Source organism: Sceloporus undulatus, chromosome 1 (assembly GCF_019175285.1).
Source record: "Sceloporus undulatus isolate JIND9_A2432 ecotype Alabama chromosome 1, SceUnd_v1.1, whole genome shotgun sequence".
Taxonomy (NCBI): Eukaryota; Metazoa; Chordata; class Lepidosauria; order Squamata; family Phrynosomatidae; genus Sceloporus; species Sceloporus undulatus.
This window is the reverse complement of record NC_056522.1, coordinates 131308561-131327256: the sequence shown is the minus strand read 5'-3', so window position 1 is coordinate 131327256 and position 18696 is coordinate 131308561.

The window sequence follows — 18696 nt, the reverse complement described above, 5'->3', positions numbered from 1 at the left end:
TGAACCTATTATAGGGTTTTCTTTGCAAGACTTATTTAGAAAGAGATTGATTTTCCTTCTGCTGGGGCTGAGAGAGTGTGACTTGTCCAAGGTCATCCAGTGGGTTTCCATGGCCAAGTGGGGAATGTCTTATCTGATTTGTAGTTCAGCACTCAAACCACTACACTATGCTGGCTCTCTTAGTAAATATAGTTATCCATATTTACAAGTTAGTATTTTAAAATTCAGTGTTTGCTATACTGTTAGACAATGAAGCAAAAATATGGGAAATTTGAGATCTCATTGGCAGAAGTAATTTATAATCAAACTTGGACATTTTAAAGTGGCCCACTGCTCTCCCCCCCCCCCTCCAATAAGTAACTATTCAGAGGGGGACATGCACACATTGATATGGACACTACACTACTTTATTGTCTCTTTTACAGAATCCCCCAAAATGAACTAGTCCATTTTTGACTGTGCCCTCGGCAATATAACATTGTTTAAAGAAGTCACCTTCATAAGAAGAAAATCATCAAAATCTAATCTAGCAGTGAGAAGCCCTTCAGAATTTCCTTGACATATTAAATCTTTCAGCAGGCAGAAATGACTCCTGCTTCCACTACAACATCCTCAACTGCTAGGGAAGAAAGCCTTCCAAAATAATGAGGTGGAAAAAAGAACCTCTAGGGTATGAGGATCTTCTTTGAGCAGCTTCTTGTCCTGCTATGAATTTTACAGGAGGGAACAGGGATCAGGTAGGGAATTTCATCTTGTTTATTTATTTCTTTTTGATATAACAGCACATCCATAAAAATACTGAACTGACAGAATTAGGTCTTAAAAAAAACTCAAGCAAGGAGATAGAAAAGGAAAGCTTCCTGTAACATCAGACTTTAAACTTCTGATAAAATTCTCCTTTCATAAACAAGCAAATTTGTCCCCCCAGAAGGACTTGCAAGCATTGTCAACACCTGTTTCAGATTCATCACAACCTGTTGCCCAACCATAGAATAGTAATGCTTTGCCAAAAGCAGTTCTCATTCATCTCCTTTTGTTGTAATTGTTAAGTGCCATGAAGCTGGCTTCTAAAGGCAACCCTATGCATGAGAGACTTCCAAGAGACCCTTGGTCCTGTCACACTGCCCAATTATAGCACTATCATTCTACTTTAACTACCATGGCAGCTGGGATTTGGGGGTTGGTAAGGCACTTGGATGGGGGAAGTCAGGCCCAGTACACTGGCTTGAGTGTTGGACTCTGGAGACCAGAGTTTGATTCTCCACTCAGCCATGAAAGCCACTGGGTGAACTTGGGCAAATCCCACACTCTCATCCTCAGGGGAAGGCAATGATAAACCTGTTAAGGTACTGAAGTGTAAAATGTTCAGATGTGGCAATGTCTGCTGAAGCCTAGATTGGCTACACCTGGAACCATGAGCAGCAGTAGAATGTGCTGGACAAATTATCCTATCAACATCCTATACTTTACATCTGTTCCCTGTGTTAGACAAATACTTCTTCAAGCTCTAATTTAAGCTATTTTTGAATTATACGTTTTAACGTTGAGAAATCATTCCTATATATTTAGTTTCTCCAAATCTTGTGGTTCCAATACCACATTCCAAAACTCTCTCCACCATTCATATGGGCATCCACCCACCCTGGCCTTAGACAATAGCTGTCCTCCTACCTTTGCCCCTCCATGATCATTATTAAAGCCGATCTTGTCACCATATCACTATACCCACAAGTTTTGCATTTCTGTGGCTGTTCATATAGTCTGATTATAAAGGTCCTATCTGCTCATGCATATTTCTGAAATCCAAAAAAACATCTAGGGGTAGCTGTGTTGGCCATATAGCAAATCCAATAAAATTCAAGGAAATTTAATGTCCATTTGCAATTCAAAGAAGATGTTTCCTTGGAATCTAGCATGTCTCCTTCCATTGTGAAGCCACAGGTTCCTATGTAGGTAGAGAACACTGACTTTCTCAAGAAGTCTTCATGTTTTGCATCAGGAAAACTTTAAATGATGTAGCAGCAAATTATGCCAATCAGTGCCAATATTAGTGGAAAAATTGCTTTACCTTTATTGGAGGCAAAAGCCGCAGATGGCAAAGCCCCATTGCACTGGCTCTCTCTTCCTCTGTGACAGCTTAAATGTGGTATCTTGAAATCCAAAAAACATCTAATTTGAAAATCTACCAGTGACCACATGGCCAAAGGGGGAGGTGCCAGCCTGCAGATAGCCGTCCCTACCATCTGAACTAAGTCCAAAAACAGAATATGCAGGCCTGTCACTAACATCTTCAATTTCTTTCTCCTGTTCACCTGATGAAGAAGCCAATGGCCTGTTACAGACTGCTAAAATAAAGCTGCTTCAGGTCTCTTTGGAGGTATGCTGTTTAAATGATGCATGCATCCTAAGAGTCCGGAAGCTGCACCAAAGCTGCATTCCTATGCTTAGGAATGGAGTGTGGCTTTGGCGTGACCTCCAGACTCTTAGGACCCATGCATCATTTAAATAGCATACCTCCAAAGAGACCCGAAGCAGCTTTATTTTGGCAGTCTGTAACAGGCCATAGTGACTTCAAAAGCTTGCAACATGTAATTGTGTGTTTTGGTTGGTCCAATAAAGGTATTATTGGTTGGATGTTATTGGATCTGCATATTTCTGTCCATCCTTCATGCACCTTTTTCTCATGCGATTGAGGAAGTAGACCAAGTATACAGAAGTTAATGCTACAACTTCTTTTACTCAGTCTCAAAGGTGCTACAAGATTCCTTTGCATCCATCTTGTTAGGACAGTTCTGTAAGGGATAGAATGGAGCAGCACAGGTACTGTGACATCAGTCCTGTGCATCCATCTACAGGGAAAGAGCAGGAAAGAGGGAGAAGACTTCGCATAGTTTCACCTGGCAGAATTTGACACTATGTCCTCCTGCTCCTAGATTTCTTAACAATTAACAATGAAGGAGCCGTGTCCTGGATTCAGACTGGTAACCATATTATATCTCTGAGTGTACATCCATGTTCACAGTACAGACACATATGGAGAATAAAAAATGCCTGTTGTGGTGCAAACAGATTCCCTGGAAAACTACCTGAAGTTTGAAGGATTTTGAGTCTCTTCTTTTCTTCGCAATAGGCCTCTTGAGGGTCAGAAAATCTTTGTTTAGGTGAGAAAATGAATACAATTGGATATCAACCCCCCCCCCCTTTCTACTTGCCACATGCGTACTTTAATGAATTTTAATAGCCTTGACATTTTATGAAACTGGTTGATACTGAAGTTACTTTTGCCTACAGACATTAATTAGTCTTTTTCTAGAAGACTGCTATAAGCGGAAGATACTTTACTAAAGGATCCGCTTTAAAATGTAAAATGGAAAAACAAACCAGAAGGGGAAATATTGCATAGAATTAGGATAATATCATTGTATTAAAAGTGATGATAAGTTTGTTTCTTTTTATGGAGGATTCAGTTGTACCAGAACTCTCCTTTTTGTTTCCTTTGGGCTTAAATGCAGTTGTTTGGGCTTTGGGCTTATATTTAATTGTTAGTCTCAATAAAAGGAGGTCAGGTTTAACAATGAAATTTACAGAAGTATTAACTTATCCCTCAGTAATTGACTCAGTGGGTCTACTCTCTAGCTGGAATTAACAAATGGAACTAGCTGGTGAAGTACATATACGCAAGAAGATAGAAAAAGACAAGATGAAATGAGAAGCTATTGTGTGTGGTCTGAAAATACATGGAATGTTGATGAAGTAAAGCAGTTTGTAATTTGACCACTGTTTGTATAACACATTGAGATTCAAGGCTGAAGAAAAGCATAGTATGACTGCAATAAATAAGGAAGGATGCACATAATTAAACTGATAGTCTTAGGGATGGGAAGAAATTTGTTGAACTTCACAGTCTCGATGAAAGCAGCATTTGTGCACTTCATGAGACTTGGGGGCTTGTTGTACAGCCTGTAATGCAACTTACCACTCTTGAATTGAAGCCTAATTCAGGCTGCATCCTGGTCCTATCACGTGGTTTTTGTCTCCCAATCTTCCATCCGAGTACAGCCCAGCTGTAGCCAATGTCCCATAACACACTTCGGCAGCCATTTTTCAAAGTCGGAAAGCTCCCGAGTTTGAAAAATGGCCACCAAAGTGCATTAAGAGACATGGGCTGCAGCTGTGTTGTACTCAGATGGCGGATTGGGAGACAAAAGCCATGTGATAGGACCAGGATACAGCCTGAATTACACTTCAGTTCAGGAGCAGTAAATTGCATTATAAAAACTATGTGATAAGCTCCTTGGTATGAGAAATTGCACACCTTGCATCAAGCATTCTGCCATTTGGCAGACTTGAAAAAAGAAATGTGATTAAAACAATGCACATTAAAACATGAATAGGGGGAAATGTTTGAAAATGTGCTTCAGTCAGAGGGTAAACAAGTCAATTAAGTCATCTGCAAAATAAATGTGCAAATAAAGATGTGTAAAAAGGTGCAGATGTTAGTGCAGGAAGAAAGCTTGAAGACTCATAACATGATACAAAACAAAGATGAGAAAAAATCATGGGGTAAAACAGACAGGAAGCCGGCTCTTACTGCCAGTCTGTTTTGCCCATAGGAAGAATTTAGAAAAAAAATCAAAACACCACTCAACAAAATTGAGCTTCAGATATTTTCAAATCCATAGACAGTCTGCAAAAATATGTTTTCATACACTTCCTCCTTTGATTAATTTACTAATAGGGAAGTAATAAATGATGGTCTTTGGGTATGACATTTTAACAGTGATGTAAATCTTTGCAAATCTCTGCAAATTTTATTGTGGGCCAGAATTGATAATGTAACTGTTTTCCTCCCCACTGTAAATACTGTGAAAACTGCCATTTTCAAGTACTATTTAATTGTTGGGGGGAGGGGGGGAATCCATGCATAGGTTTTATAGTTTCTCTCTCTCTCTCTCTCTCTCTCTCTCTCTCTCTCTTTCTGAGTGTGTGTGTGTGGGTGTGGGTGTGTTTATGTATGGAAAAATGTGTTTTCTGCACAGTCATGTTGTTTTCTGCCCATGTTTTCTGTACAAGAAAATTTATTGCTGCACTAAGATAACATCCATGTGCAAAACTGCTGTTTTATTTGGGGGGGGGGGGAGGAAACACAGCTGGCATCCTCTTGGTTGGTCCCAGCTACAGTACAGCCATTAAATTATTTGATCAATGGCAAATCAACACATAGATAAATCAAATGAAATTAATGGGTCAACTCTTTGTGTGTGTGTGTGCCTTCAAGTCACCTATCGACATGGGGACCCTATGAATTTCATTAGGTTTTCTTAGGCAAAGAATAGTCAGAGGTGGTTTTTGCCAGTTCCTTCCTTTGAAATATCATTTACAGCACCTGGTGTTCATTGGTAGTCTCCCAACCAAGTACTAACCAGGGTTGACCCTGTTTGCCTCCCAAAACAAAGCATCTGTTGCATTTGTTCTGTATTTTTAACTTTGTTAGCCGCCCCAATTGTTCTCAGAGGGGCAGGATACAAATAAATTTTATTATTATTATTATTATTATTATTATTATTTGGGTAATTTAGGCCGCAGATCTACTCTAGATAACGGTAAAGGTTGTCAAGTCATGTCCGACGGTAGGGGACAATGTTCATCTCCATTACTGAGTTGAAGAGCCAGTGTTGTCAGAGACTATTCTGTGGGTCATGTGGCCAGCATGACTGCACAGAACACTGTTTAACTTCCCACTGAAGTGGTACCTATTTATCTACTTGCACTTGCATGCTTTTGTACTGCTAGGTTGGCAGAAAGTGGGACTAGTGATAAGAGGTCATCACCCCATCACATGGCACCTGGACCTCGAACTGCCAACCTGTTGATGTTGCAATCAACAGAGCCATTGTCTTAACCACTTGAGCCACTGCATCCCCTAGTTAGGACTAAAAGGGAATTTAGGACCAGATGTGTTTTCTGTGCAGAAAAAGTCCCAAACTGTCCATCCAGGATTTTCCTCATCAGGGTTGTCTGGCACTTAGGAAGCCCCTTTTCACTTGGTATTCAAATATTTATAAATATTATTTATATCTCTACTCAGAGGTTAAATCCTATTAATTTCCCTCCTAAGGTTCCATTTATTCCAACTAAGCCTGGAACTGAAGGTAAGGCACATCTTACTAAGCAGATTTTGACTCCTTTAGATGCCCTGGAGAAATGAAACAAAATTAGTGAAAATAAAGTTTTGCTGGGTGATGTGGAGGAGGTTCCTGTGGCCTCAATGGCTGCACTAAGGGTGTTGGTGAGTCTTCAATGGTGGAACCTGTTTCAGTTGAACCTTCTGATGCTACACAGTTTCTACAGTGCCCTGTAATTGCCCATGGGGAATCTGGCGCACTCCACTGGGGGCGGGCATCTGTAGGTATTGCCAGTATGGGAATTAGTCTCATGGGTGGGTGACTTTCCATACAATCCAGTTTCAATCTAGAACAATCACAGATTGTTCCTTGGCACTGTTTTTCCCACAGAGCCTATCCTATGTGTTTTTATGTGGATCTGGGAAGTGTGCAGCAACCTGGCTGTAGTGGACTGACCTGGGTAAAAATTTACTACAAACCACTAGGGATAAAATCCTATATGGCGAACATGTAATGTTGTCATATTGTGCAGAAGGCAAAGATTGGTGTTAGTAATAAGCCACAGGTTGTAATTAGCCTATAGCACAGACTGTTGTGTTAGGAATTTGGGGTTCAGGGTCCTTGTGCATATTGGCCTTGCAAAGTTCTTCATGGGTGTTTTGTTTATGGGGGGTTTTCATTCCTTTTGAAACTGCCTGAAAGGAAAAAGTGCAGGTTGGCATAGAGATTAGCAGCCAGGTAAGTGGGAACCAGGAGGTGCCTCTCCACATTCATAAGGAACACAGCCCAACTAAATTGGATTGGCTGGAGGTGCTTTTACAACTTTACCCAGAGCATGTTGCACCTCATTTTCTAAGGGAAGAGTTTAGAGTAGGGTTTCAGGTTCCAGTTCAAGGAATCAGGTGCCCTTTTTGATTTATAAATAATAAATAAATAAAACTTTTATTTGTACCCCACTTTTTGTTAAAAACAATCAAAGCGACCTACAATGTTAAGAATGATACAAGATTTCAATGATTTAAGAATTTATGTTCAGTAGTCGGTTTGGAAGATGTAGTTAGGGGCAAGTTTTACAAGGAAGGAATGGAAGGAAGGATGGCAGGTCCCTTTACATCCCCTCTGGTACCCAATTTAAGGGAGTCGCATTTGGAGGTTATTCCCAAGAAAGTACCTAGTGAATGTAAACTTATTCATTTGGCTTAGAATCTTATCCCAGGGTGAGTCTGTCAGTGATGCCATTCCTATGAAGTTTTCACTGTGTATTGTACATCTTTTGATGCAGCAGTTTGGGAGATGCACAGGAATGGAGTGAGGACTTAATTGATGAAATGTGATACTGAATCTGTGGCCGGTTACAAACTGGCATTTGGGACGTCCGGAGGACGTCCTATTTTAAAAAAGGGGCGTCTCTTCTAGACGCCCTTGGGCCTAATACAGACTCCGTCCGTACAAGATGGCGCCGGCCCTTCTACATGGCTGGTGCCATCTTTGCGTATCGGACACTGAGCGTCCGTACGCGTCGCGTCCTTTGTGACGTAGCGAGTGCGCCCCTGGCGCCTCGCTACGTCGCAAACGCGACTCCAAAAGAAGCTCCATTTTGGAGCTTCTTTTTCGGTCCGCATGGGAGCCGTGCCGTGTGGAGGCTCCGGCTCCCCCGCGGACTAACCGGCGGCGGCGGCAGACTGCCACAAAGCGGCGGTTTGTATCCCGCCTGTGTTTTGCCTTTTCCAGTACATCCTAGGTATTTTGGGTTACTGGCCTTTTCTTTTGATGGCTCAGGAGGTTCACCCAGGGAAAGGCTGAAGAGGAGGCCAAGGGAATGACACCTGCTTCACCTGATCCCCACTAAGTTTCTCCTTGCCTCTTGCTCCTTCCCAGGTTCAATACAATTTAAATAGATTCTAGGTTAAATAAAATGACCCTTATTTAACTCAATTTCTCTGTGTCTGGCCCTGTTATTCCATGATCGGTCAGCATTGCTACAGTTGGTGGAGTTCCCCCCCCCCCCCCCCCCCATGTAAAGTCCAGATTGGTGAACTGCTCAAAACAGAATTACTTCTCTATTGCTTTCATTCTGTTATCAGAAAGATATTCAATAGTATTATCTGCTTTAGTTTCAATTAAATACATTCTGAACATTTGTATTCAGATTACATGCAGCATCTCAAACAAAAGGTTCCACAGTCTATTTGATACTCTTTGAGGTCCTTGGCCAAGAATGTGTGGCACTAGTTTACCAAATTAATACACATTCATACTTTTTCAGTTCAATGTATGTTCGTTTAGATTCAGTACTGATGACTTCTCTTAGCCTCTGCAATGCCAAATTACTGAAAAATGTAACATCAGCTGGTTGAAATTTTGAATATGGGAAATTAGATTCTGAATTTACATGAGGTTTCCTGTCCATTACATATTGCAAGGTAATTTGAAACTATTCACAATGTAAGATGATGATAATATTAACAGTAATATCTGCATTAGCAAGAATCTCATATCAATTTTTCATATACACTGTAGTAACTAACCTACAGCAGATAGATTAAAATGGAAATTACACAATATGCAATACTTGCTAATGGCAATGAACAAACAGGATAATTGATGTTGGGATTTGGGGACCACATATGCATCTCTTTTTTCCCGAGGAAATAGCTGTATTTTGTAATGTTTCAGAATCTGTATATTCAGGCTTGCCATATGGCAAGCTAGTTCAATCCTGGCTTTTCTACTGACTGAAAACCCTGGGGACACATCACTGTTTCCTAGGTTCTTGTGTGTCAAAATAACATTAATTTTAGCTGAAGGTGAATGTATGCCATCAACAGCTACTTTGCTTATTAAATAACCCTTCTTGCTGCTTTTGTGGTATATTTGGCTTAGGGTCCTATTTCAGATTCATACTTTTTTCAACTTTGCAATGACCAGCTGAATTAAAATATGTTATGCACTTTTAACACACCCATATACATACAGGTATTGTTAAGGTGAATATTTAACTATGACAGAATTCATGATATGATCTAAATATGTAGTCTGTTTGGATTGTACATATTTGGACAAAAAAAATAACATTGTGGCTTTTTGAAAATATCTCTGAGCCAGGATCATGCCTTAATATCTTCTTGGCAGTGTCCAGGGTTAGTTGTGTTGGCCTTATGGCAAATCTGATCAAAAATCCACCAAACACCTTTATTGGGCAACCAAAATACATGTTGCAAATGTTCAAAGCTTCACTGGTGTCTTCACCAGGTAAGGTGTTACAAACCAAACACACTCTGCATGCCCCGACACTGCCTTGACACCACAGTCACGTTGTGTGCCTGACTGCATGGCGGGCAACATCATGGCACTCCTTTGGTGCTGCATCCAGAGGACACCGCTGCAAAAGGAGTGGCTGATGCCAGATTGGGGCCGTGGAATGTAGGTGCCATGGCCCTGATCTGGTGGTGAAAGGGGCAGCTACAGGCCACCCCTTAGGGGCAGTCTGTTGAGCCCCTTAGCTAGCAAGCATTATCCCAAGTTCTCATGCACATGGGACTATTTTTAGTGTTTTACATCGTTGCTAGTGAGATAGCTCATAGGACAGTCAAGTTCAGGATCTGTGTTCGAAAACCCATCAGCATTATCTAAGCTACTCAGAGGGAAACAGTTTTGTGTCTATCCTGTACCATTTTAAAATAAAAGGGCATGTTGGAAGCAGAGATCATAACATTTTCTGATATATCCTGGGCTGGAAAGGGTATTGAATAGAAACTATGGGAGAATCACATTTGGAGCTGAAGACCTCCCATGGCTTTCCCACTTTTAGTTACTTTTCCTTTTTAATCTAAAATGTTCTGTTTTCAGAATGGTAACATGGACATACCTTCTTTAGTCAGGGTCTATGATCTTCCTCCTTTTAAAATTGTAGTATAGTGCTTCTAAATTACAAATACTTTAAACTACTTTCATTGTTGTTGCCATCATCATCATCATCATCACCACCATCATCATCATCATCTTTGGTAGCTGCGGAATTCAGGCACCATGTCATCATAAATACACAGGAACTGGTGGTGGTGGCAGGAGAGAAAACTTCACAGAGTTGGCAGGTTTCACTTGTCTTCTATCACCACATATCTGTGACCATGGAAAGTGCAGCCACTATTGAGCTTCTTGCCTCTGACTCAATTAAAATGGCTAGCTCAGAAAGCATTTTATTCTAAAAGGTCTTTTAATTTTATAAAAGTTAGGGAGGAAAAGGGAGAATGATTGATTGAATGAAAATATTATCTACCAAATTATTTACTTTTCCCTCAGAAAAGGGGGGCAATATTCTGAAATTATCATTGGGAAACTGGGAACAGTTAACACATGTGGAAGTATCACAAAACCTCTCCTCTTCCAGCAACAGTCATGAAGATAATGAATGGCATTCAATGGAATGGATTCTGTCCAAGGTTCCCCATTTGTCATTTCCAATTTTATATGTGCATCTCTGGTTTTCAGATGTTTGTAACAATATGCAGAGTTCAAATTCTTAAAATATATTTCACTGTTGGTTTGAAATGCATCTCTTCCTTTTAATGTCAAATTTAAAATCATCTAAACAACCCTTGAATTTTCTGACTTCCTCATAGGCACAATTAATGTACTAAGTGCATACAGTATTCTGCATCAGTTTCAGTTGGTGGTATCATCTATTGAAAAATATGAACACCCTCTGAAGTTTTTTGGATGTCAACTGAATTTACAAGGACAGAATAATATTGAGCTGTCATCATGGCTGAGGAGGCCAGGATGAAGTCCCTGCTGCTGGATCCCTTAAATTAGCTGGAAGCCATTTTTTAAAAAATACACACATGGAACACTTTAACAGTATTCTATGCATCAATATTCCTGTGAGCCAGTAAGCCTGAAGTCTTTACTACTTCCATCAGTGAATTCATTTTCAACCCTTTTATGCTGTCAAGCAAACATGTTCAATTTCACTTTCCTGGAATACAAACAAAAGCAAATGGCACACAGCAAAATGCTATAGATTTTTGCACTTAGCTTTTGATGCTGAAGGTTATTGATATTCTGATTACAATGCATTTATTAACTGTAAGTATGCAATAACGGATTTAGCCAAGTTAATTACTTTCATGATATACAGTGTGAAACTGTATGAATATTTCACAGTTTCCAGTGGGGGGGAAATGTGTACTTAGAGTTGTACAATGGGTTTATAAAGAGAAATGTACCAATAAATATTTTTAAGAACACAGAGAGGCTGTGAAAATAGTTTCTCGGCAGGATAAAAAAATGAAAGCCATATGTATTCAATTTGGTTTTCAGTGCTGTGTTTAAAATTAAAGTGGAACTTTCATGTAAATTAGCATAATTTCTCCCACCAGCTGTTCATCTCTCTCTTCTTCCTTTGCACTTTTCTCAACAGTATGTGCCAGTTCTTCTAACATGGGGCAACAGAGGAAGTATTAAGCTAGTCAATGGCTACACAAGGTAACCATTTAAAACAGCACAGACTTTTGCATCCTTACTTGCTTTAATATTCAGCATTATACATTAACAACAATCTGCTAGGAACTGCATTGCTGCTAGGACTGCACTGCTGGAGCCCTGTATGTGTGCCAAAGTCCAGATACATGATTCTTTCCTTAAAAGGAATAGAACAATTCAGCTAGAGCACAACAATGGGCAAAACTGTATTATCAACATAACTAAGAGAAGGTGGATGCTTCAAGCACATTGAATAACACAGCACATTAGTTCAGCAAGATTTTGTTGCTCTTGTAGTATGAGTGGCCACAATTCTGTATCACCCACTTAGCTACATAGAAGATCATCAGACCAGCACTTACTATGGGGTAAGCGCTGGTAAATCGCCTCTAAAACATTGAGGAGGAATGTGTGTGTGAAAGCCTGGCCTATTTCCTCAGCGTCGGGGAATTGTTGGCTCCCCTCCAGCGTCACTGAATGGCAATTCTATTTGATACATTTTTAAAAAAGAGATTTCCTAAATTTGCTATTTTCTTCATATGTTTGCTATAAATCAGCAGTTCTTAGCTTGTGGCTTGTGAACCTGTGTGGCCACGATATCCTTACATGGGATGTGTAAAGGTTTGAAGAAATATTGTGAGCTTATGTTATGTGTGTGTGATGGGGCAATAGTTGACACATGCCAGCACACACACAACTCTCCCCTACTTTTTAAAAAAAGTTTGGCATGAGCCTTTGGGGAAAGAAAATGGGGAAACCAGTCAAACAGCCCAGCTTGGACTCTCACTCACTGGCAGAGCTCCACCTCCTCCTTTTCAGTCTTGAGTGGTCACTCCACCAGCACCACCGCCAAAGTCTGTCAGAGCCTTGAGTGGTCTGAGCAAAAGAAGAAGAAGGGTGTGTGAGCCTCACTGTGCTCCTCTCATACCCACCTCCGTCCTTCTGGGCTGGAGTCCTACAAACCCCAGCATGAAAGGGCTGAGGATGTGAATGGAGTGTGGAGAGGCCTGCAGAAGCAAAAAACAAACAAACACACAAGCAAAAAAAAAACCCAGAAGCATGTACAAGAAAGGAGGCTCAAGGTGCACCTTGCAAGTAGTGCAAGCAAACAAAGAAGGGTGCATAAGCATTTCCATACTCCTCTCATCCTCCCAGACTTTCTGGGTCAGAATGGATTAAATTCCGACCCAAAAGGAGTAGAGTTGTGAGAGGACCATGAAGAAGTTTGCATATTCTTCTTTTTTCCTCAAGCTACACATGAGACACAGCTTGTGGCTCCTTGTGGATGGGCACCTGTCAAGAGGCAGAAGATGAAGTCGACACTGGAACAACTGAAGCAGTATATCACAACACCACGGACATCAACAGTGATGAGGAGGAGGAGGCGGCTCTGCTACCACCAGTGTTGATGTGATCTTTCCAGAAAGGATCTTGGAGAAGAGAGGCTGCCTGACCTACAAAGCCATCCAATTTGGGGGAGGACACTGGGATACTGCAGTGGCATCCCCACCCAGCCCTAGCCTGGTCTTCTCCCAAGGCACTGGGGCCTTTTACTCAGCTCTGAAGGGATGGTTGGGGGCTTGGGTGGGCGGGACTTCTGGTGCCAAGGGACAACAGCTCCCAGCATGCACGGGGGGAGCTTTGTGTCAACAGACCTGTCCTTCTGAGACAACATCATAGCTTTTCATATGAGCATAAATTCCAGAGTTTGAAAGCAGTCACTATGCAGGCCCTCTCCTGTATGCCCACCAGGTGAACCTACAAGCATGGTGGGGAGGAGAGAAGGACCTCCTCTGGTCTCAGACTGGACTCAAATAGGAAAATGTGGATCTTCAGATAACCTGGACTTGAGCTGTATACAAGCATGCTGATGATGGCCGTATTGCCTCTTATTGTAGCAATTGGTGCAACTTGGGGGTGGAGGTGGGAAAAATCAGGGTATCCATGTTATTCAGAATAATGATACATCATCTCCCATATACAACAGGGCTACATACTGTAAGACCATAGGTCAAATGGCTAGTGACCTCTTGTTACTTTTTGCTGTCTCTTACCTTCAAGAATTGAGATAATCCTAATAATTTACAATAATACACCACAGTTTATCCAAAGTAGTGAACTTTGACCTTGGGGTGAATTTAAGCACGATATTCTTTTATCTGTTCCTTTATTGTTGGCAAATTGTTTCAAAGATGCCCAGAGTGTTTGAAAAACTTCTCTTTTCATCTTGGCTTAAATAAAAATCAGTAAAAGATCTTCTTTCATATGAGCATAAATCTTTAAAATATCTTTGGGGATTGTGTATGATTAAACAACTTCCCCCTTTTCTTGGGCCCCCTGGTCTCAAACCTAAAGTTTGAATTCCATGGATCAATGTATGATAAGACTTTGGTTGAGTCCCAGAAGTTCTATATTGAACTCCACTATATTGTTTAATGTAGTTTTCTGGTCATAAATGAACACATTGCCATAATAATTGCCTAAAAAAACCCACATGCCAGTATTGCATTTATCTATCCTTTATCTTTAATTTTGTTATCCTCTCTGATGAGTTTTACCTGGATGGTGACATTGAAATATATTAAATAAAACAGAAATACCTTTGAAAATGCTTGTAGATCTTTTACTTCACCCTAGTAATATAGTAGTATGATGATTTTGAGATGTACACACACATCTAACAGAACAATAGGAGACAGTTGTGTTGCAGCACTACTATTCCACTTCAATTGTCTTGATGGCATCCTCTGGAATCCTGGAATTTGCAAATTAGGGAGGGATATTCTCTGCGAGAGAGAGATCCTCCAGTGTCTCACCAAACTACAAATCCTCATTCTATAGGATGCTTCTATGGCAATTAAAATGAGATCATAATGCTATAACTGTGGACAATAAAAGGACTCTCACGATGTTCCTGCAATGATATCGAAAGATGTTTGGAAGCTACATTTTGCTTTTATTGTCAGAAAACTTTTGTCCACTTTCTATTGCTGTAATCAATAAAAATTTGTGTTATTCTTTCACGCAACTACTTCAGTTTCATCCTGAGTATTTTTGAATGTGCCCTGAGGGAGTTCAAAGTGAATCAGTCTTACAGGCTTAACACAACTCCCATATAATTCATCTGTCCTTCCCCCCACTCACGTATACACATCAACTGATCTGCTGCTTTACTGTGCCCCAGAAGTGCCCTGCATCCCTCCAAGGCAGACTATAACTTTAGGGCTCTAAAGACTGCCCCAAGGGGCAACCTGCAGCTATCCCTTTTCACACCAGATCAGGGCCATGGCAACCTGATCCGGCCTTTTGAGGGTGCAAAAAGGAGCCACAAAAAGCAGCTGCATTGCCATGGCTATGTGAGGCTCCTTCACCACTGCATTGTATGGATGTAGCACCAGAGGAGCACCAAGACACTGCACTCCATGTGGAGCGGTGTGCAGCATCTTGACATCTTGGGGGTGGAGTCAGGGAGTGTGTCATCTGGATACAATGCCCTGACTCTGCCCCCAGACCAGCCTTAATGGCCGGCCTGAAGAGGGCCTTTGTCATTTCTTCAGGTTTGGAGAAAGAAAAGTTAACATACCTGCGACATTCACACAGTTTTATCAATGCCCAGGTGGGGTGGTTTACAACTGACAATCATTTTTAAAGTCAGGTAGATATTAGCATTGTGCTATCCACAGCAGTTTTGTTTGTTTTTTTGTTTTGAAGGGATAATAATGGACAGTTCAATAATTTTCTGATATAAAAGATCTGTTCAAATGTGTATTTAAAGCAGTTTTTTTGGATTATTTTCTTTTTCTTCCTTTTGACAAATATTAATAATGAAGAGTCAATCTTCACTCCCTTGTATGTCTTGTATAAACTCCTGCCTCATTTGCTTTCACATTCAACCCACCCTCCTGCTGCTGATTCAGTGCGAAGTCTCTTGGTCACTTCTGGGCCAGTAGGAATCCCCCTCCCCCTTTTCCACAAGCTTTTTTGCTTTCCCCACACTGTCACAGTCAGACTTGGACAATTGGCTTAGGGTGATATCTAAATAGCTTGTCATCTGGCAGACAGTGGGGGAGATTTTGAGTATGGTAAGCACCTAGGTCACCGTTTTGGTGATAGGGAAGTCTCTGGAACTGCCTCTTTATGTCTTGGGACTTGAGAAGCAAAGACAGGGGCTTCTCTTGAGGTTGGCCTGAAAGATAAACCCTCTCTTTAAGTCTTGGTGCTTGGGTGAGGGACCTTGTAGTTGGCTTTTCTGATGCGGGTCTGGCAGGGAGTAACCCAGCATTTGAGTTCTCCCTGGGGCTCAGGTGTCATCGTTACAGAGAAGGAGTAGAGACCACCTGCATCAGTTGCTCCCACACTAGGTTACCCCTCCTTAGTTGCAATTCTCCTAAGGAAACAAATAAATTAATAAATAGGTAACTTAATAAAGTGGCCCTTATTTCATACCCATTATCTATGTCTGGCCCCTTTATTCACGGGTTGGTCAGCAAAAATTAAATATTACTCTGTTTTTTCTTTTATAAAAATAATTTTTATTACAGGAGAGTAAAGGTCAGGTACTGTTCGCAGGAAATGAATTGCTTTGTTGTTGTGTGCCTTCAACTTGTTTCCAACTTATGGTGAACCTATGGCAAATCTGTCACTATACTGTATTGGCAAGATTTGTTCATAGGAGATTTGCCATTGACTTCTCTTGAGACAGAGACAGTATGACTTGCCAAAGCTCACCATTTGTGTTTCCTTGGGTGGGTGTGGGTTTGAACCCTGCTCTTCATATTTGTGCTTCAATACCCAAACCACTACACTATACTGAATTGCCTTACAAATCAGTAATTAATCTGAAGGGTCAGAAGATACAGTGGTAAAGTAAAACCTTGCAACATAACACACTAGGCAAAATATAGTCTGTGAGGAAAAAGGAATACTTTTCAAGTGCAGTTGTTCCTTTCCTTTTTAAGGTAATAAACAACTTCTTTGAACAAAAGCAACATTATTTTGGGTAGCCTCATGTTCTATTCACTGCCTGTTTTGTACACTGATACTATTTTCCATTCCCTGCCCTTTTCTCTAAAATTGTAATATTTAGCATTTGTGTATTGCCTTTCCAGTATGTTTTCTGCTGACATTTTAAGGAATCATCCCAACTACACTTTAATGTAGATCAGAACTGTTAGCTTTCCATGCAGAGGAAATGAAGGAAGAGGTGACAGTTAAGAAAGAATGATGGCAGTGTGAGTAGCTTTCAAAACAGTCTCAAAATTTGGAGGGGTCTATTCCCATTATTTTTGTGACAACTCTCTGTTGGCATGATTGGAGTTAATTTGGAAGCCAAGGTAGGTACTAGTGAGTTTCATAAAATCTATCCCATCCTTTTATACCTTGTCATTTGAAGTACTAGTTTGAACCGAGTGTTCATCTTGCTGGTATGCTTGTCTGACAGTTTGGTTGTGATGGCAGGCTCAAAGTAATATGAAACTTCTTTTTAAAGCCACTCTCTGTGTAACAAATAAGTATCACTGCCAAAGCATAAGAAAGGCAGATGGCTTGCAAATCTGAAAGTGATTAGAACTGTAAAGGTGTCATATCCACTGAATCTCCAAAAATTAGGGTGCACTTTCTCCTCTGCAATACAAGTGACAGTGCTGTGCCAGTCCTCATTAGGCCATGGTCTGATCTGGCACTGACAACATGTGTCAATCACATTAATGATCTCTGCTTAAGTGTCAAGAATTAGCAAACAATATGGCCCTTCTAAAACCATCCTTTTCTGGAGTCTGGAAAATTAAGAAACTGCCACTGAATCAAGGTTGGTGGCATCTCTTCCCTTCTGGAGATCAAGTATTCTTTCTAGCCAATTGTGAGACCATTAATTCAGCTATTCTTGCCATGGCACCTAAGGATGTAAAAATGTCAGTCTTAGTTCTACTGTGTTTTCCTAATCACATCATGACATTGTGTCTGACCCTATTTCATATTGAGTTGTGAGATATATTTTTCTTTCTGCATAGAAATTTGTGCATATTTTGGAATATACTTATCCTGATGCATACACTTTTAATGCATTTTTCTCAGCCTGTGGATTTTTACCACTGACTAAAATGAGTCCATGTGTATTCTTCAAAATTATAATAAGAAAAGAGGCTGTCACTAGCAGTTGCCCCTGATCACAAGAGTGGATTATTGAAACATATATTCTCTCTTTTTTTAATAATCCCACAGGTCATGCTTTGGATACATGCATACATTAAAAATCCTGCTTAATGCAAATTCCATCCCTAATTGGAATGGAAGACAGCTAATTATTTGATTACTCTGCTTTTTGGAAGAAAATCATGAGATCATCTTTGATAATCTAACATCTTCAGTTTAAGTTCTTTTGATTGTATGATACTTAAAGGTAAAGGTAGTCCCTTGAAATGAATGTCTAGTCATAACTGACTAGAGGTGGTGGTTCTTATTTCCGTTACTAAGCTGAAGAGCCAGCATTGTCCAAGGACTGCTCTGGTGGTCATGTGACCAGCATGACTGCACCAAATGCTGTTACCTTCCCTCCGATCTGGCACCTATTTATCTACTTGCATTTGCATACTTTCAGACTGCTAGGCTGGCAGAAACTGAGACTAGTGACAGGAGCTCACCGCATCATGCAGCACCCGGGCCTCAAACTGCCAACCTTCCGATCCTCCAACCATCAGAATTGGCATCTTAACCACTAAGCCATTGCATATAAGTATGGGCCCAAACAGACAGGCCAAAATAAAGCTGCTTCGGGTCACTTTGGAGGTATGCTGTTTAAATGACACACACATCTTAAGAGGCCAGAAGCTGCACCTAAGCTGCGCTCCAGTCCTTAGGACTGGGGCGTGGCTTTGCCACAGCTTCTGGCCTCTTAGGATGCATGTGTCATTTAAACAGCATACCTCCAAAGTGACCCAAAGCAGCTTTATTTTGGCCTGTCTGTTCAGGCCCTATGACACTTAGACTAGTCTATAGCATGAAATACATTAAAGGCAAGAATCTTAGGCTGACTCTGCACAGAAGAAATAACACAGTTTGACACTGCTTTAATTGCCATGAGTCCATGCAA